The following is a 23,114-nucleotide window of genomic DNA, read 5'->3' on the forward strand; positions in this document are numbered from 1 at the left end:
CCCAATTTCTTTAAGCAATTTACTTCAGGGCCATGGTTAGGGTCTGAGTAGATGGATCTGCCCAGTTTTTAAGTTTCAGACACCCTCTAAACATGAGTAAGTTCAAATTATCTTCATTCCTAAGCTATCACTCCCTAGAAAAGGACAGATCTTCAGGATACATAAATACCTAAGATTAAAAACATTAGATTATTAGGTCTTTCACAGTTTTAGCAGCTGTCTTGTAGTTGCTTCCCACAGATTTAACACATAGTTCTGTGAGTAAAGGAAGCTACCTATTTATTCTGAGGTGTTTCCAACGATGTAGGTCTACAGAAAAAGACCCATTGGGATAGACCTCAACTGCTAATGTGAATATTAATAGTCTGTCCTTTTATATTGTTGCTAGAGGCCCAGAGTGCATGAAATCGTGCACAAGTAGCTCCCTTCCACTTGCCTCAGCTGGCTGCCCCGCCCATCACTGCTCATAGCTCACTGCCCCGCCCTCAGCTGCTCATAGCCCTCCGCTGCTTGTAGCTCTCTGCCACTCATAGCTCTCCGCCGCTAGTAGCTCATGCCCCATCCCGCCTGCCGTGAGAGCCACTACTTGTTTGGTCATGACAGCCATGGGCCTTTTATATAAGAGATGTAGTATTGCAATATGTGAATATCTGACATTTATTTATTCATTATCCAGTTTATGGACATTTGAGTTGTTTCCAGTTTGGAGCTACTATAAAAATGTTTCCACATGTCTATGGTGGACACATAACACTCATCTCTCTTGTAACATACCTAGGAGTGGAATTGCTAGGTCATATAGCTTTGATAGATACTTTTCTCATTTTCTATGATGACAAATTTGGAAAGTTAAAATTATTCATTTATTCATTCAATAGATGTTTGTTAAGTGTCTAATATTCACCAGACACTGTTCTAAGTCTTGAGGGAGAGGACTTCCAGGGTTAGTTAAATGAGAAGTTCAAAGATATCATTAAAGACCACTTTTCTTTTTCATCATCTTTAGAGTTTTTGAGTATTTAACTTCATCTTTAGGTTTGTACCCTCAAAAAGGCTGCTGCAGCTCCAGATATGACATCATTATAAGACTTCATCCAACAACAAAACGTAGGGGGAAAGAAGGCCCTTCTTATTTTATTTTTTAATCAGGGAGGAAACTTTCCCAAAAATCTAATAGACTTTCCCTCAGGACCCATTGGTTAGACTGGGTCATATGCTCATGCTCTAGCAGCAGAGAACTCTGGGATAAAGTGTGTTAAGTGTTTTCAACTTCTTTAGTGAGAAGCATACTCAACAAGCAAAGAAGAAGAAAAATAATTATGAAGGAGCAATTAACAGTGTCTACTATAGCTATTTTATAGCTGTTTAAACTTGGAAAAGGCTTTCCTATTAGAAAAACGGGGGCAATCACATCTGCTTTAAAGGTTAGGGTCAGGATTAAATAAAATAAAATAACATGTGATGTAATAGGCACATAACATGTGCCAAATAAATGTTAATACCCTCTCTTTACATTATTCTTATGCCCATGCCATTCAATGTTTGTGGAGAGTTCATAAAAAACTGTTAAAATTAAAGACCAGTTGAGAAAGACGAAGAGGAGAAACAAAGAGAATGTATTTCATGTTATATGTCTATGTAATTTATAAATTATATGGCTAGAGAAATTGTAGCTTATTATTTTAGTGGGTGAAGGAGAATGTGGACATCTGCATCAGTTACAAGATGTATTGCAGTTAACCAAATTTTGTTGCTTCACATATACAAGAAAAAATATGATCATCTAAAGGATATTGGATACCAAATGGGCTTTATTTTTAACTGTTTTAATAGCTCATTAAAATATGGTGCTTTTTTTAATAGATGTAATGAATTTTAGGGATATGAAACTTCACTGCAACTAGTACTAAATCTTTTTTAGTGGAGAGGTAAGGTACTAAGTATACTGGTGTCTCTCCATGCATCCTGTGGCCAATTCCTCCTTCTGCTGCTATTCATGCTTTTCTAAAAATTGCAGGCTGTGAATATGGGTACAAGGGCTGATAATTTCAGGAGTTGGTGCCTAGGAAATTGGTATGAACTTCACTTGCATTCCTCAAGTTTATTCTCAATTCTTAGATACAAACCTTTCTCTGTTACTATGTAAGGCATATACTGGCTTCTTTGTCATTGGAACTTTAAAAGGGAGAATATATGGGTGCGATAAGATTCTTTAGTTTTAATATCAGAAATTGAGCTTACTTCTTAGCCAGAAAAGGAATATTGATTGGCTCATATAACTGAAAAGTCTAGGCCTTACTGACCTCAAGTCTGGCTGGATCCAGGTGCTCGAATGTTGTCAAAGGATTGGTTTACATGTCTTGTGTCTTCTCTGCTTTTCTTTATGGTGGCTCCTTTTTCAGATAGGCTGGTCTCTAGTCGTGAAAGGGTAGCTGCCAACATTAGCCTTCTCAGGAAACCCAGCAGAAAATAAAATACATTTTTTCCTCACTACTTCCAGGAAAAGGTGTCCACTCTGGAGGATGAGGGGTAAGGACAAGGCTGATACTGAGCCAGATGGCAGCCATACAGGTGGGACAGCAGTTTATAGTTGCCATTAGATTGGGCAGTGCCTATGCTGTACCTGTTGTTAAACTTTTTTGAAGTAAGGAGAAGTGGCAACGAGTTATTCCTATTGTACTTTTTTATAGCCTTTATTTCATTTCATTCATCTTCATCTTTATTTTTCCTTCATCTCCTTCTTTGCTCCACCGAAGTCTTAAGAGGTAGGTGGGCAAGATTTGATCCTGCAGTGATATAGTTGTAGTGGTGGTGATTGTGTGTTTGGGGAGTGCAGCCTGGTTATTCCAGTCCCTATTTTCTACCACAAATCCCTTTGTTCAAGAAGAAACTGGGCAAAACTTCAGCTTCACTTGGACAAGAGCCTAATGTCTCATTCACCATAATATATAAAGTAGAAAAAAAATAAAGCTGAAAAACTGTATATGTTATGATTTCTAATTTTTAATATTAAAAAGCATACAAGTATTTGCATAGAGAAAACATTTTGCTAGACATACAAGTGGCTATTCCTGGGTGGTGTGTTTTATTTTATTTATTTTATTATTATTTTAAAAATATTTTTATTGATTTCAGAGAGGAAGGGGGGAGGGAGAGAGAGATAGAAACATCAATGATGAGAGAGAATCATTGATTGGCTGTCTCTTGCAGGTAACACACTGGGGATGAAGCCTGCAACCCAGGCATGTGCCCTGACCAGGAATTGAACCATCATTTCCTGGTCATGGATCGACCCTCAACCACTGAGCTACACTGGCTGGGCCAATTATTATTATTATTGTTTTGTTTTTAGTTTTTTTCTTTATTTGGTATTTTTATTTATTTTTTATTTTTGGTGGTGTGTTTTAGGAGGTGATTCTTATTTTCTTCTTTATATTTCACCACTGATTTTTTTCTTTTTCAATAAGCACATATTACTTTTATAAACAAAAGAAATAAAACTATTTTTTAAAAAATATGTCAATGTGACAGGGTCTGATAAATATCATTGGTCTAAACAAGTAGATGTTGAAGCCTGGCAGGTCAATGATGACACGTGGAAAAGCACACAGTGCAAGGGTGATTCCAGATTGCAGGCAGAGGGCATTTACTTCCTGTGGGAGCACACTGACTCATGATATATCCCTCACTAGTGCTGGTGGTCAAGTAAAAGCGATGTCAGAAACTGGTCTGCTAAATGGAGGAGTGTTATAGGCTGAACCACATCTTCCTAAAATTCATATGTTGAAGTCCTAATACCTAGCACCTCAGAATGAGATTGTGTTTGGTGATAGGGTCTTTAAAGAAGTTATTAAGACGAGGCTGTGATGGTGGGTTCTACCCCAACCTGATAGATGGCCTTAGAAGAAGAGAAATTAGACACACACACAGAGACACTCAGGATGTGCAAGTACAGAGAAAAGATCATGTGAGGATGGTGAGAAGGCTGCCATCTGCAAGCCAAGGAGAGAGGCCTCAGAAAAAACTAAACCCATTGATACCTTGATCTTGAACTTCCAACTTCCAGAACTTCAAGAAAATAAATAAATTTCTGTTGTTTAAGCTGCCCAGTCTATGGTATTTTGTTAAGACAGCCTAGCAAACTAATTCACAATTTTAAGTTTTTGCATGTTGAAATGTGTAAATATTTCAGCTCAAATATTTTCACAGATGCTGCCCTTTTGGCCTTAATTCAGAGTACCTTTCTTCAACATATATTTCATAAGAAAAACCTCATCAAATAAGTTGTCTCTACTTATGATTCTGTATAATTATAGGCCTCCTAAATTTCATTTCATTTCAGTACTGAACATAAATTTATCTAATTAAAAATAGGTGCTTCAAAAAATGAGTCATCCTGCAAGTTGAGATATTCCAAAATGTAATTACAGAATTTCAGTATTTATATTGTATACCATTTGAGGGCTAATTGTTTAATTTGTTTGGTATCTCCTGTGCTTATGAAAGGATAAATTTCAAGTCTTTCTGTTTGCAAATCTTGCTTCGAATAACTGCATTTTAGCATTTTATTTGATTAATACTTTGATTAAAAATTTCATAAGCACATGGAAAGATATTCACCTTTACAGGTCATCAGAGCAATGTCAATTCAAATTACAATGAGATATCACTATACACTAGAATGGATAAAGTAAAAATGACTGACAACACCAAGTGTAGACAAGGATGTGGTACAACTGGAACTCTCAGACTTTGCTGGTGGGAATACAGTCACTTTGGCAAACAGTATGGCATTACCTTATAAAGTTAAAGATTCATTACCATACAAGCCTGAAATTCTATTTCTGGATATCTACTCCAAAAAAATGAAATATATGTCCAGATTTCTCTGGACATGTACATATATGGTTGTAACAGCATCTATATATATAAAAGCCTAAGCGACCGTCCAACCGACCGACCATCTGACCGGTAGCTATGACACGTATTGACCACCAGGGGGCAGATGCTCAATGCAGGAGCTGCTGAGCTGTGGTGACTTGGCAGCTGTGGTTCTCGGGTGATGCACCCGGAACCAGAGAGGAGGGAGCCTGATTCCAGGGTGCATCACCTGAGAACTGCCCTCTCACAATCTGGGACCCCTCAGGGGATGTTGGAGAGCCAGTTTTGGCCCAATCCCTGCAGGCCAGGCTGAGGGCCTCTAATTATTTATAATAGCCTCAAACTGGAAACAGCCCAAACAAGCAATAAAACTGGAAAGCTACTAGGCAAAAAAAGAGGAAAGAAATATGAATACAGACAACCATATAGATACATCTCAAAAATATTATGCTAAGTGAAAGAAGTTAAACACAAAGATTCTATACTAGATTAGTCTATTTATATAAAACTAGAGGCCCAGTGCACAAAAATTTGTGCACTCGGGGGGTCCCTCAGCCTGGCCTGTGCCCTCTTGCAGTCCAGGACCCCTCGGGGCAAGTCCACCTGCTGGCTTAGGCCCGCTCCCCAGGGGATCAGGCCTAAGCTGGCAGCCAAACATCCTTCGGGCAGCCCAGGAGCCCTTGGGGGATGTCTGACTGATGGCTTAGGTGGTCCTAAGCTGTCAGTCGGACATCCTTAGTGCTATTGAGGAGGCAGGAGAGGCTTCTACCACCGCCACAGAGCTCACAGCCATTAGCCTGGCTTGTGGCTGAGCGGAGCTCCCCCTGTTGGAGAACACTGACCACCAGGGGTCAGCTCCTGCATTGAGCATCTGCCCCCTGGTGGTCAGTGCATATCATAGTGAATGGTCGTTCCCAGTCGTTCTGCCATTAGGGTCAATTTGCATATTACCCTTTTATTATATAGGATTACATAATAGGCAAAACTATACTGATAAAAAGCAGACCAATGGTTGTCTGGGATCAGGGTGAAGGGAGATGATTGAATACAAATGGGTATGAGGAAACTTTTTAGGGTGAGAAAATTCATTTTAAACCTTGATTGTGGTGGTGGTTAAATGATTGTGCAAAATTACAAAAATTCACCAAACTGGACACTTAAAGTTAGTAAATATCACTTTGATGAACAAAAAAGATGAGGACAAAAGCCCCAACTATTTTGAACAGCAAGCAACCAAAATTTGGAGGAGTTGTTTACAAAGAGTTTGATAGGAAGGGTAGAACACATATTGATTTACAGAGCTCAAATTTCAGGGCTCAAATATCTTAAATATCAGATTGAAAACATTCCATCTTCATTTTAAAAATGATAAAGCAGGCTGGGAGAACATGAGTAAGTTGTCCAAGGAAATAGCTAGTAAATGGTGAGGCTGGAATTCAAATTAGGTCTGAGTTCAGAGCTCACATCCCATCCACTCCATGCCTTTGACTTTTTAATTGGAGCTGACATTAGTGTTACAGAATTTACCAGGTGACCGAAAAATACACAGGTGTACTTGGAGATACGGAAAAACCCATTTATTTCCAAATGTACTAGTACCGTGACTCAGGGGAGCCTGTTTCCAAATCCTGAGCAAACCAATATGGGGGAAGCTTTTTCTTTATACCCTTTGGTTTCTTTGTCCCCCAAATATGGATCAGACTTCCGGACCTTTCGCAGGCTTTGCAAAAAGCCCTGTGTGTTGGGATGGGGGATGTGAGACCACACCTAAAGGCCTGGCCTGGCGCCAGCACTGATAACCCCCTATGGGGGTTGTGTATTGTTCATGACTTATGGCCTCTGTAAAATGTGAGTATTTAGGTAAATGGGTCTTGCAAGACCAGATAATTAAGGAAGGGGCAGTGACTTGACTATAGGCCAGTGGTTCTCAACCTTGGCTGCACATTCGAATCACCTGGGAATCTTTTTAAAATCCTGATTTCTGGGCCTCATCCTCTGGAAATTCTGTTTCTTTGTTACTAATGTTGTGGCCTCACCTCATAACAAAGAAACAGAATTTCCGGAGGATGAGGCCCAGAAATCAGGATTTTAAAAAGATTCCCCGGTGATTCTAATGTGCAGCCAAGGTTGAGAACCACTGTTATAGGCTAACAAGAATGTGCATTAGGGATACTGATTAACTAGGTACAGAGTCAGGCTGCTAGCGCTCCCCCCCACCCCCCAAAAAATGTCTTATTTTCCTCATCATTAGCATTTAGCATGGTCTTTTGGGGCCATTTGAACTTGTCATTAGCATGTAATGATAAATCTCATTAAAATACACACACAAACACACACACACAGATTGATTTAAGAGAGAGAAAGGGAAAGGGAGAGAGAGAGATACAAACATCAATGATGATCCTCAATGATACTCTCCTACTGGGGATCAAGCCCACAACCCAGGCATGTGCCCCGATGAGGAATGTAACTGGGACCTCCTGGCTCCTGGATCAATGTTCAACCCCTGAGCCACACCAGCTGGGCTAGATCTCAGTTTTAAGCTGTTTCAAATGTTTCCTATCACATCCTCTACCACAATCACAGTTCTCCTCAGTGGTAGGTGAATGAGTTTCATGTGCCCGCCTCCATGCCTTAGTCTCCTCCATTTGATTACCCTCTAACAATCTCCTGTGCTGTCCATCGGTGGTTCACATCCAGGAAAGACATTCTAGGGAGTGTCTGGAAACCTGTGTATTGGGGGGCATTTTGAATACTGGTACTTAGTGGACAGGAGTCAGGGATGCTAAATATTATATTACTAGAGGCCTGGTGCACAAAAATTTGTGCCCTCGGGGGGTGGGGTCCCTCAGCCCGGCCTGTGCCCTTTTGAAGTCTGGGACCCCTTGGGGGATGACCACCTGCTGGCTTAGGTCTGTTCCCTGGGAGATTGGGCCTAAGCTGGCAATCAGACATCCCTCTGGCAGCCTGGCAGCCCTCGGGGGATGTCCACTTGCCAGTGGGGAGCAGACCTAAGCTGCAGTCGGATATCCTTAGCGCTGCTGAGGAGGCAAGAGAGGCTCCCACCACCACCGCTGTACTGGCAGCCATCAGCCTGGCTTGTGGCTGAGCAGAGCTCCCCCATGTGGGAGCGCACTGACCACCAGAGGGCAGCTCCTGCATTGAGCGTCTTCCCCCTGGTGGTCAGTGTGTGTCATAGTGACCAGTCATTCCCAGTCTTTCTGCTGTTAGGGTCAGTTTGCATATTACCCTTTTACTATGTAGGATAGAGGCCTGGTACACGGGTGGGGGCTGGCTGATTTGCCCTGAAGAGTGTCCTAGATCAGGGTGGGGGTCCCGCTTGGGTGCCTGGCCAGCCTGGGTGAGGGGCTGATGGCTGTTTGCAGGCTGGCCACACCCCCTTCAGGGTGGGGGTCCCCACTGGGGTGCCTGGCCAGTCTGGGTGAGGGGCTGAGGGCCGTTTTCAGGCTGGCCGGCAACTGAAGCTCCCAGCCTCTCCTTTTTTTCTTTTTTTTTTTTAATTATGGAATTTATTTACCTTCTATAATTGAAACTTTGTTGCTGTCCTGCTCGCTCCAGCTCTGAGGCCACAGCCGGCTGAAAGCAGGTATCTGGGGTTTGTTTAGCTTCTATAATTGAAACTTTGTTGCTTTTGGAGCTGTTGCTTTCGGAGCATAGAGCCGGGCCGCGGCAGGCGGGGAACCTTGGCTTCCTCCATCACTGGAGCAAGCAAGCCTCCTGCTCGCTTCAGCTGTGTGGCTGCCGGCTGCCATCTTTGTGGGCAGTTAATTTGCATATCTCGCTGATTAGCCAATGGGAAGTGTAGCGGAGGTACCATTAATTATCCTTTTTGTCTTTTATTAGATAGGATGTCATGCGAGAAGCATAAATGAATCATCCAGCTCCAAATCGCCAACAGCGCTATAGCACTCCCCCCAAAACTTTGGCTAACTCTGGTCTTTAGAAACCCAACTCAAATCATCTTTGTGAGGCTTTCTCTGCTCAACGTGGGCCAAGTCACCTCTCCACAATGACACCAGGCTGTCGCTACCTCTGCTGTTCCTACAAAGCTTTTAGTCCTAAGTTCTCTGTTTTTCTTCTCTTCTCAGGAGAAAAGCCTGTCTGCGGAAGCACCCTGGGGGCATTGTGGCTTCAGGAAGCCAGTCTGCCATTCGGTTGTACCCAGCAGTTCAGGAGCACCGTGCTTGGCTTTTCCGGTCAGTCACAAAATGATTTTAAAAGGCTGCTGTGGCAGTGCTGTAGGACTTTCTTTAGGGATTGTAGCTAGACAGACAAACATGGGGCCTTTCTACAGAACGAGTGTAAATATGTATGCTATCGATCCCTGCGAGAGCCTGGGGTGGGGGTGGGGGCCCTTGGTGGTGGCTGACCTTTGCCTGGGACTCCCGCGGCTTCAGAGATGGCTCTCCTGAAACCTCCGGCTGGCACTTAATTCTGCACAGGTAGCCACGGTGATTCATGTACCAGGCCATTAATCCAGTAAGAAGCCGCTAAATGGGCAGACGAACAAAAACAGGAGGCCCTTCTGAGAGCAGTAAATTATCTCTCATAACAGCTTTATATACTTGAAAGTGAAGGGTATCCAGACACCGTAGAAAGTACCTGGGACCTCAGTTTCTAATAGAAACCTCGGAAATTTGATTCAACCACTAACAAATTGAAGGCTTATTTTGTACAAGTGGCTGGGCTGGCACAGACAGGAATAAAAAGATAGTCCTTAATCTGTCAGGAGTTCAAGAACTCAGGAGAGTGATTCTTGAATACTGTTTCTCCCTCCTCCCGCCCCTATATCTAGTGCTAAAGTACTAGCCCCTTAACACCCTGTCCAGACTTTTCCTCTTCTTCACCCCTATGGCTGGATGATGGCTGCAGCAGCCTCTTATAACTTGGTTTCCCTGCTACTCCTGCCCCATTCGAAGCCAGAACCCACACATCAGCAGATGAACGTTTCCAAAAAACAATCTAATCATATCACTTCGTAACTGATGCAAACCCTTGTAATGGGTTTGTTTTAAAAATGAAATCTGAACCCCTTATCAAGGCCCTTCACCATCGCAGCCCTGATGCAGCTCCAGCCTTTCTGTAATAGAATCCCCCAATCCAGACCCTCTGGCAGTTCCCCAGACCTCTTTACCCTAACTTCTACCACTTTGCACCGCTGTCCAGACCTCCAGTCCAGATAACCAAGCTTTCAAGATTCAGCTCTGCTTCCATCTCCTCCTCCTCCAGCCCCTGGGTGAGGGGTGCCTCTGTTTGTGCCCCCCTCACCACCATGCTTTCTCACTCATCACATGCGTCATATCTGACTCCTTATTTGTCTCTGTCAGTCAACTTTGATTTTCTCAACTAAACCACAAGAACTATACCTGATTCATCGTTGCCTCCTTAGCACTTAGCAGTGTGCCTGGCAACTGGTAGGTACCCCATAAATGCTTGCTGAATGTATTTGGCTGAGTGCCTATGCAAGGTCATGATAAGTAAGACAAGAATGACTCATTCCAAGATGCTGTAAAGCGTGCTTATCTCCATGTGGTCCCTGCTTTGTTTCTAATATTGCACTTGGAAAAGTTATTGTGGAAAATTGAATACCTCATTGTTCCTGAATGACGTATGGGAGTAGAAAAGAGACAATATTTGTTATATTTGGGGAAATCAAAATACAAGTCTCCAATAGAATTCTGCCTCACAAATGATATCAACATTCATGCTCAAGATGATATATGCATAGAAGATGTACAGTTTAGTAGGTTGAACATTTTGATTAATTAGTTGAGTTGGAAACTTCATGATTTTGTTAAACTGCCTTGTGTGGGGCTCAGTTTTGTTTACTTGGACTGTGTATTAGTTTCCTAAGGTTAGCATAACAAATGACACAAACTTGTTGGCATGAAACAACAAAAATGTATTCTCTTACAGTTCTGGAAATCTGAAGTCCAAAATCAACGTGTTGGCAAGCTATGCTCCCTCCAGAGTCTCTGGGGGGAAAATCCTCTTTGCCTGTCCAGCTTCTGGCAGCGATCCTTGGCAATGAGGCTACATCACTCCATCTCTGCCTGCATCTTCACATGGCTTTTCTCTGTCTTCTCTCTTCTGTCTCTTCTAGGGACTCTTGTTATTGGATGCATCACCTACGAAATCCAGGATGACCTCCTGTTGTGATACTTTACTTCATTATATATGCAAGGTCACAGGTTCCAGAGATTAGGGCAGGCGTGGACATATCTTTTTGGAAAGGGTAGTGGGAGTACAAGTCAACCCAATCCAAAGTGGAAATAGTAATTTTAAATGCATTTATAAAAGCCATTGGGATGACATTCTAGGGGGGGGTTTATATAATTATTTCACCTAAATAAATATAAGTAACTATTTCAAAAGGCTTGAAAAGGGTCTTATTTTTTCAAACTAGAAGGGGCTGCAACTGGGTGAGCATTCAGTATTTATATTAAATGAGGACACCACCTATTGGTTGCTAAGATTCCCAACTGGCAGAGCTCTGCGGTAATAAACCTGAACGCAGAATAACTGTGGTGGCACAGATATTAAACCCAATTATGGGTACCTGTTAGCACATTTGAAAATGTAAAATGGCTATACAAATACATTGGACATGTTGAGTCCAGTAAGAACACTTGGAAAGTTTATTTTTCTCAAGGGGCAGAAACCATTTTTTCCCTTATTGCTAATGATATTTTATGTTCATTAAGGAAGAAGCAAGGAGAAGCAGATTAACTCTAGGAATCCTTAAGCATCAATTCTAGAGTCCACAACAAAATGAATGGAAAAAGTAGTGCATAAATAGTATTATGGTGCCAAGAAATCAGTCCGTTCACGTAGTCTAGTCATCTATGCAAAATGCTTGGTCTCAGGCAAAATGTAGTCTACTGCCTGTTTTTGTAAATAAAATTTTATCTAATCTAATAAAAGAGAAACATGCAAATTGACTGCACCTCTGCTACGCCCCAAGCCATGCCCACCAGCCAATCAGAGCGACTATATGCAAATTAACCCAACCAAGATGGTGGCCGGCAGCCACAGAGCTGGAGCAAGCAGGAGGCTTGATTGCCCAGGCGATGGAGGAAGCCAAGCTTCCCGCCTGCCCTGGCTGGCTGCAGCCTCTGCTCAAGGAAACAAAGTTTCAATTATAGAAGATAAATAAATCCCAGATATCTGCTTCCAGCCAGCCTCCACTGGGAGCTTGGGTGGCTGAGGGCCGTGGCCAGCCTGCAAACAGCCATCAGCCTCTCACCCAGGATGGCCACACCCTCATGGGGTGAGGGTCCCTGCTGGGGGGCTTGGCCAGCCTGTAAACAGCCCTCAGCCCCTCACCCAGGCTGGCCAGGCACCCCAGCGGGAACCCCCACCCTGAAGGGGCTGTGGCCAGCCTGCAAACAGCCATCAGCCACTCACCCAAGCTGGCCAGGCACCCCAGCGGGACCCCCCACCATGATCCTTGACACCTTTCAGGGCAAACCAGCCAGCCCCCACCCATGCACCAGGCCTCTATCCTATATAATAAAAGGGTAATATGAAAATTGACCCTAACAGCAGAAAGACTGGGAATGACTGGTCACTATGACACACACTGACCACCAGGGGGCAGACGCTCAATGTAGGAGCTGCCCCCTGGTGGTCAGTGCGCTCCCACAGGGGGAGCTCTGCTCAGCCACAAGCCAGGCTGATGGCTGCCAGTACAGCGATGGTGGTGGGAGCCTCTCCCGCCTCCTCAGCAGTGCTAAGGATGTCCAACTGCAGCTTAGGCCTGCTTCTCGCTGGCAAGTGGACATCCTTCGAGGGCTCCGGGCTGCCAGAGGGATGTCTGACTGCCAGCTTAGGCCCAATCCCCCCAGGGAGCGGGCCTAAGTAGGCAGGTGGACATCCCCCGAGGGGTCCCAGACTGCGAGAGGGCACAGGCCAGGCTGAGGGACCCCCCCCGAGTGTACAAATTTTTGTGCACCGGGCCTCTAGTCCTATATAATAAAAGCCTAATATTGCAAATCAGCCGAATGGTGGAACAACCAGTGGAACGACAGGTCGCTATGACGCACACTGACCACCAGGGGGCAGATGCTCAGTGCAGGAGCTTCCCCCAGCCCACAGGCCCAGGCAAGCCATGGTGGGTGCCAGTGGGGGACCCCGATTGCCCTGCTGCTCACCCCTCAGAGGGAGGCGACCAGTGGCAGCTGGGCAATTGGGGGACAGGGCCGGCCAATGGATTGGCAGGGCAATCAGGGCGGCGGGGCAGGGCAGTGGTGGGTGGCGGGGCTGGCAAGCAGGCGGCGCCAGGCCGGCCAAAGCGGGTGCTAGTGGGGGCCCCTGATCACCTTGTTGGTCACCCCACAGATCAGCCCTGATTGCCAGCCAGGCCTAGAGACCCTACCCATGCACAAATTTCGTGCACTGGGCCTCTAGTAGAAACATAATCATGCCCAGTCACTTACATTTTATTTGTGGCTGCTTTTGCCCTCCACTGCAGAGCTGAATGTTCAGGACAGGACATCATGGTCCTGGAAGCCAAAAACATTTACTATCTGGCCCTTTACAGAAGAAGGTTTCCAACCTCTGATTCTACACAATAATATTTAATTTTTTTTAACATGTACCATGTGCTAGATGCTATGTTGTTTTAAATGACTTTTCCATATAGTTTTATTTCATCCTCAAAGCTGCACTCTATGAATTGGTTATTATTATTTCCATTTTACAGATGAGAAAATTGAGGCTTAAAGGACTAAGCAATTTGCCTTGGATTACAAAGCTGCTAAGTGATAGCAGTGGGACTTGAACTGCTGTATGTTTTATTACTGAACTAGAGTTTTCATTCATCAAACTAAGTGCCAACGTTTGTGCTTCCTAATTACTTAAATTAGCACAGAGAACCAAAGAGAATATAGTATATATTGGCATATATTTGTTGTTGCTTTCTGAGAAATACAAAAATGCTTAAAAAATTTTTTTTTCATTGATTTCAGAGAAAGGAAGGGAGAGGGAGTGAGAGATAGAAACATCAATGATGAGAGAGAATCATTGATAGGCTACCTCCTGCATGGGATGGAGCTTGCAATCCAGGCATGTGCCCTGACTGGTAATCAAACCGTGACCTCCTGGTTCATAGGTTGATGTTCAACCACTGAGCCACACTGGCAGCAAAAAATGCTTTTTACGTCTTATTAGAACAATATAAAAAATAAGCTATAGCGTATTTTAGTTAGTATTTAATTAAGTTATCATATGCAAATAGTCAATGAATTTGTCTGTGAAGTGAGCCCTCTGTTCTTGGTTATAAACATGACTAAAATGAAGATCTCATTCAAACTTGACCAACAGATTTCATGTAGCATTGTGGTTCTATTGGCAAGACCAATAGAATGCTTCAACCCATCTGAGGACCACTACTAAACTCTCCCTACCTGACTCTCCTCCCTTTGATTCCATGTTCAACAATGAAACTACTAGTTTTTCAGCACTTGTGCACTGAACAATTGTGGGGTTGGGGGTGCACCATTCACATTGTAGTCCACAGGAATGGCAGGCCTAGGGTTCTGCAGTACGCAGCCTGGGATGGTATAGGCAGGTGGCTCTGGAAAGAATGAACTAGTTTTGCCAACACCTGTAGTTTTAGTGAGAGTTATGTCACTCGTTGTAAAATAAATTGGCCTCCAGTTGCATGCATTGCTCTCTGTGAACCTGGATTCATGTGAGTCCACCACTGAGACTGGTCTATTTTCTCTGTGCTCACACCATCAGAACTTTGGATTTGGCAGACCCTGGAGTGTTGTAATGTTGCCAAGGAAATAGATGCCACATGATGAGGGTCCTGGGTAAAGAGCTATAGACTTCCTTGGCATTTCTACGATTAAACCACATGCTTTCCCATTTGTGGGTGATGTCTTGCTGTGCTACTCAGAAGTGAAGGACTAACTCCCCAGCTGTTGGGTGTGCTGCTGGCAGCCAGTCCTCAGCTGTCTAAAGGGATTGCAACAGCGAGAGGGCTGCCTTGTCCCACTGCTCCAACTTTTAAGCTCTGACAGTTTCAAAGGCTCAACCTGTTTTCAGAATTCCCAGTGGAGTTGGCTGAGGCTCCTACTAAGATTGCGCTACAGCTCCACTTGTCCCTCTGCCCAATCCTGCTTCCTCCCCTTCCTCACACAGAGGCTGACACACTGCCCGCATGCCAATCTCCATCTCAGGGTCTGATTTCTGGGAAACCCAACCTGTGATACCACTCAAACCTCAAAATCAGAGACCCCACCATTAGGGACTGTCAATCCATAGAAATGACAATAAGGAACTCAATCTCCACTTATTCACCCAACAATTATTTCTTGAGCATGTTTTATGAACCAAGTACCTTCCAGGCTCTAAGAATAGAGCAGTGAATAAGAAAAGTCTGTCTTCTTGGAGAATTTTCTAGTGTGGAAGTCAGACAAAAACAAATAATTTAATATGTCAGGCAGAGATATGTAGTTGAAGAAAAACAAAGCAGGGTAATGGGTTAGAATGTTGAGGTTGGGGGCTGCTTATAGGGAAGGCCTTCCTGAGGCAGTGACATTGATCAGAGACCCGAAAGAAGTCAGCAATGCAAGGATTTGGGCTCTAGCTGGCTTGGCTCAGTGGGTAGAGTGTTGGCCTGTGGACGGAAGGGTCCTGGGTTTGATTCCAGTCAAGGGCACACGCCTGGAGTTTTGAGCTGGATCCCCAGTGGGGGGCATGCAGGAGGCAGCCAATCAGTGATTCTCTCTCATCATTGATGTTTCTATCTCTCTCTCCCTTCCTCTCTGAAATCAATAAAAATATGTTTTAAAAATCAATAAAAATAAAACAATGCAAGGATTTGGGAGAAGGGCATGCCCATTGGAGTCAACTGAAATGCAAAGGTCCTAGTTTAGGGACAAGCATTGGGTTTTTGAGGATTATCAGGAAGGCCAGCCAGGTAGAGTGTAATGAGCAAGGTGGCAAATAGTAGGAGGTGAGATCTGAGGCCCAGACAGGGGTCTTGTATTTGAGCACAATGGGAAGCATTAAAGGGTTTTGAGCAGGAGAGCAACAAGATATGATTTATAATTTTAAAAGATCACTTTGACTGTATGGGGGAAAGAATGGAAGCAGGTGAACCAGTGAAGAGGCCATGCCACCATCTCAACCTGAATCTATTCAATGTTCTTTAGAAAAGAAGCTTAGAGTATTTCCTTTCTATTGTCTTCTATATTATATTTTATTAATTCTAGCTTTTATTCATTACTTTATCCTTTTTTCTTTATTTTATTCTCTTTCTAGTTTCTTAAATTGACTACTTATTATGTTTTTTAGATTTTTTAAATAATAAAAGCATTAAGTTTATACATTTCCACTTGAGTATAATGCTACCTGTATGCATAGGCTTAGGTATAAAATAGTTCCTTTTTTGTTGATTTCCATATAACTGTTTCAGTTTTGATTTCTCTCTTTGATCCAGGTTGTTCAATTTTGTTTTATTTTCAAAAGATAGTTTTAAAATTGTCAATTACTTAAGATTTTTTGACATAATTTTGTTGTTGACATAATTTTATTAGCTTACAGTTAGAGAAATTGATCTATAGAAACACTATATTTCAGAAAGGCTGTCTTTCTGAACAAGTATATGAGCAATTTTTTTAAATAAGTAAAAATTTTTAAAAGTCTATAGAAAGTGGGCAAGAAAATGGCTTATTAGAGGTGCATAAATGTTATTTAATTTTTCTACGTTAGTTGAAAAATAAAGGTTGCTGGTTAAAGATGGAAAATTGAGCACATAATTCTACCCTGTTCTCTACAAAGACCTCACTAAAAACTACAATAAATGGCTTTTAAAACAATTGTGAATCCACAAGAAGAAAGAGAATAAGAAAAGAGAAGACTGGAACCTAATTCTGTGAGCTAATATGTACAAAGATGAGTGGCAATTGATTGGGAGCCACTACCATAAGATAATGAAATTGTACACATCTTGAAGCCTACAGAAGTGAGATGACCTTCCCTTGTATCCTTCATGGTCCCTAACAAAGGGTTGGGCACATAACAGCTTATTAATAAATATTTTTAATCATAAAAATATAGGTTAAAAAGGGAAAAGTAAATACCAGAGGAATTCAAAAGCCAAGAACTTTCAGAAAACTAGGGACTAAAATAAAGGTGAAGTATTATGAATATACAGAAACTTGACCACGCTTACAAAAGTAGAGAATAGAGTGAGATGGACTTCCTTTGTATCCTTCATGGTCCCTAACAAAGGGATGGGCACATAACAGCTTATTAATAAATATTTTTAATCATAAAAATATAGGTTAAAAAGGGAAAAGTAAATACCAGAGGAATTCAAAAGCCAAGAACTTTCAGAAAACTAGGGACTAAAATAAAGGTGAAGTATTATGAATATGCAGAAACTTAATCACGCTTACAAAAGTAGAGGATAGAAGAAATGAGCAATTAAAATCTATATATGTAAAAGGCTAATATGCTAAGTGTCTGATGTTCCGACCGATCTCTATGATGCGCACTGACCACCAGGGGGCAGACGCCCAACACAGGAGCAGCCTTGACATGCACTGGCCATTTATAGAGAAACGGCACCATGGACCTGGTGCCCACAAAGCAACACTTGGCTTCCCCCAACACAGGCCCTGCCACCACCCGGAGCAACACCCCACCAAATCACAGCTGATGCTGCCAAGACCCCATGGCACAAAATGCGGCCCACAGCCCAGCCCAGCCCAGCCTGGAAATGATCACTATGGGTGCCGGGTAATGATGTCATGTAGCAATGCCCGGCTTCCTCTCCCTAGCAACTAGCCTCCTTGCAGTTTCTTCAGCTCAGGAACACGACTTGCTTTACAGCCAGGTGCAAACATTTCATACTTTAACCAAATGTCTGTGAAGCATTTTCCCGTGCCTCATCTCATTTGATTCTCACAGAAATCCTGGAATAGGTAGAGAGGAGACTTGGTGGAATCCTATTTTCTTTTCATTAGCCAGAAAACAGAAATTTAGAAAGTTTAGAAACTTGACCCAACTGAAAAGAAGAAATGGTGGACCTTGAAAATGACTTCAGGTTTTCCCACTGCACAGAATATAGTCAAACACCACTGCAGTTAAATATTTTACCTTTTGTTCTGCCTGCATGATCTATAATAATAATCTGCTTCGTGTTGATATTTACTGCTCTGTTGATGACAATTACCTGAAAGAAAAGTTGAGGTGCTTCACTGGGATGGAAAAAGTTTAGCTAAATCAGAAAGCAGGTCTAATTAAGCAAGTTTATTCTATCCTATATAATAAAAGGGTAATATGCAAATAGACCAAATGACAGAACAACCAAACAACCAAAGTGTAATATGCTAATGATATGCTAAGGCTGCTCAACCGCTAGCTATGACATGCACTGACCACCAGGGGGAAGATGCTCCGACCAGTAGGTTAACTTGCTGCTGGGGTCCGGCCAATCAGGACTGAACAAGATGAGCCGGACACACCCTGGAGCCCTCTCTCAGTCCCTCCCCAGCTCGATTGTGCACCGGTGGGGTCCCTCAGCCTGGCCTGCACCCTCTCGCAATCTGAGACCCCTCAGGGGATGTTGGAGAGCCAGTTTCAGCCTGATCCCGCAGACCACTCCCTTGGGAGGGCACCAGGCACAGGGCTCATGGCAGTGCAAGCCTCTCCAATCAGGACTGATTTGGTGTGAGCCCACAGCAGGCACAGTGGGGCCGGGATGAGCGTGAGTGGCAGGTAGGAGCTACAGGCAGCGTTGAACTGCAGGTTTCAGCCAGATCCCTGCAGGCCACCCAGGGGGACCCCACCCATGCACAAATTCATGCACTGGGCCTCTAGTATATATATAAAAGGCTAGTTGACTCGCGCATGGTTGATATATATAAAGCTCTCGCTGGCACCAAAATACTTCCTTTCCTATACCTATGCTCATGGCATATGTATTTATAAAAACAACAAAAACTAATGACCACGAAGAACACAGCAAGTGTTGTGGATGGATCTGCGAACCAACCTTACTAAAATAACCCTTACCTTCCATTAGCTTCCCCCATGTTTTCTAATAACTTTCCCACCCCTAGCCCAAACTCCTTACCCCTTTACCTTTGTCTTGTCATAGCTCCACAATGTATCATATTTTGTTAAAAAGAATATATATATTTTCTTAGGCCCATCTACTTGTTTGGGTCTTCACTTTTTTCTGCAAAGGCCAAATGCATAATAATAAACCTTTCTCCTGTTAATCTGTCTTGTGAGTCTAATTTTCAGGGCCCCAGTCACTAGACATAAGAGAGTAGAGGAAACTTTTGTCCCTTCCCATCACCACCTTTATATTAGTTGTACTTTCTCAGTACTATAACTGGAAAAGAAAAAAAGAGTTCATGAAAGTAAGTAACTGGCCTGACTTGGTCAACGAGATCCAGTCTCTGGGCATTATTATTTTTTTTTTTAATCTATGGGCTTATCATCTCTCTAGGGGAATTCTCTAGAAGCTGTTTACTGTGAATAAAATGTTAGTGATGATTCGTTCTTAAAAGTGAAGCTTCCACTGTGAATGTAGAGGCCGAGTCTATCATTTCTGAGAGAATCAGTGTGTCCCTGAAGTCATGACTTGTTATTTGAAGAAACAAGGCTTACACAGTAGATACAAATGATCTGGTAACAGGGCACCAGAATATTAGTTAGCCATTGATGTCTCATTGTGATAAAGCAAGACCACCTTCTGTCTTCAGAGATGGAGTGAGGGACTGAGGCTGTGTGAGCAGTGTTAGCCTCATGGGCTTCTCCAGAAGGCAGACCTTCAAATCATAGCTCTGCCACCGACTGGCTGTGCCACTGGGGCAAGTGCCTTTCCCACTCTGAACCTCAGTTCTTTACTTGCAAAGGTGGGGATTCACTCACTCATTGCCTCATTTATGGAGACACTATTATTTGGGCATCTCCACTATGTAGTAGTGGCTGGGGATGGGATGACAGAAGAGCACAAACACAGTCCCTTACAATTAATTTCCATGTCATAGGATTGTTGCATGGATTCAGTAGAATAATTCAAATAAAGGGTCTGGTGCAGTAGCTATTATTATTAACTTTATTTTTAAAATATTTTTATTGATTTCAGAGAGGAAGAGGGAGAGAGAGAAAGGGAGGGAGGGAGAGAGAGAGAGAGAGAGAGAGAGAGAGAGAGAGAGAGAGAGAGAAAGAGAGAAACATCAATGATGAGAGAGAATGATTGATAGGCTGCCTCCTGCATGCCCCACACTGGGGATCAAGCCCACAACCTGGGCATGTGCCCTGACCAGGAATCAAACCGTGATTTCTTGGTTCATAGGTTGACGTAAAACCACTGAGCCATGCCAGGCAAGCTAACTTTAAATTATATTTGATTCAAATGCCTAATTAGAGCAACCTGCCTTGGAACTTGGTCTTATTTGTTGAAGATCTCCAGTTTTTTTGAGAATAGTTACAGGTTCTTACTCCCCACTGCCTCCTGTGGCCTACAAACGTCCTACCATCACCTCATTTACTTTGGTTAACTCTTTGGATCTGAACGAATTATTAGCAAAACAGAAGGAAGGGGCCAAGAGATATCCTTCCTTTCCCCTCCTCCCACCCCATCCTGGATTCCTCTTGATTGGCGCATTCTAGAAACCATATTTCATTCTTTCAACATTATTGAATATCTGTCATACATTGGGCCATGTACTAAATGTGGAATATACAAAACCAACAGGCCATGGTTCTTATCCTTGAGAAGCCAAAAACATTCCAAACGCATATTCTAAAAATGGACCAGACGGACCTCAGAGTCTCCAAGAGTGTAAGAGGGGTGATCTTCAATGAAAGTTCAGGACAGTGTTTGGCAAATCATAGTTCTCATAATCTTTATAGATTCAGATGCCACACAGTGTCACATGGGCATAGACTTTTCCTTGATGTCCTAACCGTCTGCTAACCAGCTTTCTGCCTCGGTTTGTGCTCACTTTTATTTCAGCTGGACAGCTCCTAACAACCCGAGAAGGAACAGTTTCTAAGCTATAAAAAACTTGGAATGTATTTTTCAAAAGTACATTTTTTTCAACATTCAAGGAATTTTAAGAAATGTACCATTTGCCTCAGGGCAGATGATTTAAAAGATCTCTCTGTGATGGCTTCAAATACGTTGGTGATTGGGAAGCTGATGCATGAATATAAGGCATTATTATTCCACAGTGAGCCTTCAGAGGAGGAAACTAGTTAGGGGACGATTTTCCTCCCTAACATTTTATTCCTGCTGAAATAAGTCAAAATACCCAATGTTCTTTGTATTCAGAGGTGACACTGGTACAAGCGCGACTGTCAGCGGCTGTCAATCCCGGGCTTTGGAAGCAATGTCACGGTGCTTTAACTTGCTTTTCAGTTTGCTCAGCATGTCTTTGAAGCACTGCCTCTACTCATCTCTTCCACAGCTCACTGTTCAGCCAAATTACACTATTTCAGCAGGAACTCAGCTAAATCCTTAAAAGGTAGTGGGCCAGCTTCCTCCGTGTTGAGGATTAAATCCTGTCTTTTTCAAAGAGTGATCTTCAGGTAGGCACCATCCACATGCCTGGGGTGGTTGTTAGATTGCATATTCCTGGACCTCATTCCCAAACCAATGGGTTCAGAGACTCTAGGGGTGGGAGATCAGGTAACCTGCACTTACCCTAGGGATTCCTATGGACTGGTGGTTAAGACCTCTGAGTTGAAGGCTTTTACAGGCCCTAACTATGTTTTGGTTGAGCCTCTGTATTCCTTTACACACAGGGACATCTGCAGAAAGACACCTGGGAATATCACAAAGGCAGGTCTATTCATATGATTCAAATCATCCAAGAAAACTTTCTGTCCCTTAAAGATTTTATGGCTTATATTTTTAAAATATCCCCATATAATCAAGTATACTTTTCTAAATGTCCAGGCAGAAAACAAGTCAAATTCAAAACAATAACATACTTTGAAAGAAGAAGAGCTTGAAGAAGGGGAATAGGTTTATAACCTTCCATGGGAAGGGAAACAGCCCTCAGCTTGGCTAATACATAAGCAGGGAGACTGCACTTCCTCTGGCCACCAGGAGCTCAGAGCTCCATTTCTATCTACGGTTTCTACAACTACAGACAGCATTTCCACCCAATTGTGTGTGTGTGTGTGTTTAACTTTTAATTCTGAAATAATTATAGATTTGTAGGAAATTTCAAAAAATGCACAGGGATGTTTCATATATCTGCACTCAGTTTCCCCAGTGGTAACATCTTGTACAACTATAGTACAATATCACAGCCAGGAAATTGACACTGGTCTCTGGTACAATTCACAGGGCTTACCCAGATTTCACCAGTTTTACATGTAGTGTGTGTGTGTGTGTGTGTGTGTGTGTGTGTGTGTGTGTGTTTCCATGCAATCTTATCACATGTGTAGATTAGTACAACCTCTACTACAAGTGACAAAACTGCTCTGTCACCACAGGCTTCCCATGCTATCTCTTCAGAGCCATGCCCACCCCTTCCACTACCATCTCACCATCTCTAAGCCCTAGCAACAGCTAATCTGTTTTCTATCTCTATAATTTCTCACAATTATTTTTTAATAGCATTTTAATAGCTTTGAGGCAACCTTCAACCATGCTGAGCTTCCTGCCTGGACTGTCCAAGTTGCCTCTCAAGGTACCAATTACTGTTTTTGTCAGTGCTCTAGTTGCAAAGTTACATACATTTTTAGTGCTTTGACCATAATCCTAATATTCCTAAAAGCATTATTCTGAATGGACAATTTTGCTGACTGTGTGGCTTATCTCACAATGTCTATTCTGTGTCACAGCAGAAATAACTGTATCATGGCTCCAACATAAGAGGAGGGTTTTTCTTTTACCTACAGAAAAGTCCAAGGAAGATATTCTGTCTGGCAAGATTTTTCCTTCAATCAAGTAACCCAAATTTCTTTCATTTTCTGATTCTGCCATTTTGATGGTTAATTTTACATGTCAAATGGACTGGGACACGGATGCCCAGAGATCTGGTAAAATATTATTTCTGGGTGTGTCTGTAGGGGGTTTCTGGATGAGATTAACATTTGAATCAGTAGACTGAGTAGAGGAGATTGCCTTCTTTCCCACTCCCCCCCACCCCCCCCACCCCCATGTGGTCAGGCCTCATCCAATCTGTTGAAAAGCTGAATAAAATAGAAGGCTGAATAAGAAA

The 23,114-nt window shown here is 42.8% G+C and overlaps 1 non-coding gene across 1 annotated transcript; it reads right to left on the reverse strand.

Moving 5' to 3' along the window:
* Positions 1-214: 214 nt before the first annotated feature.
* On the reverse strand, positions 215-343 carry LOC111826948. The gene has a single exon (XR_002830396.1). It is a non-coding gene; the product is annotated as a small nucleolar RNA SNORA18 (small nucleolar RNA).
* Between the last annotated feature and the right edge of the window lie 22,771 nt (positions 344-23,114).

This window comes from Myotis lucifugus, unplaced genomic scaffold (genome assembly GCF_000147115.1).
Source record: "Myotis lucifugus unplaced genomic scaffold, Myoluc2.0 scaffold_112, whole genome shotgun sequence".
Lineage (NCBI taxonomy): Eukaryota > Metazoa > Chordata > Mammalia > Chiroptera > Vespertilionidae > Myotis > Myotis lucifugus.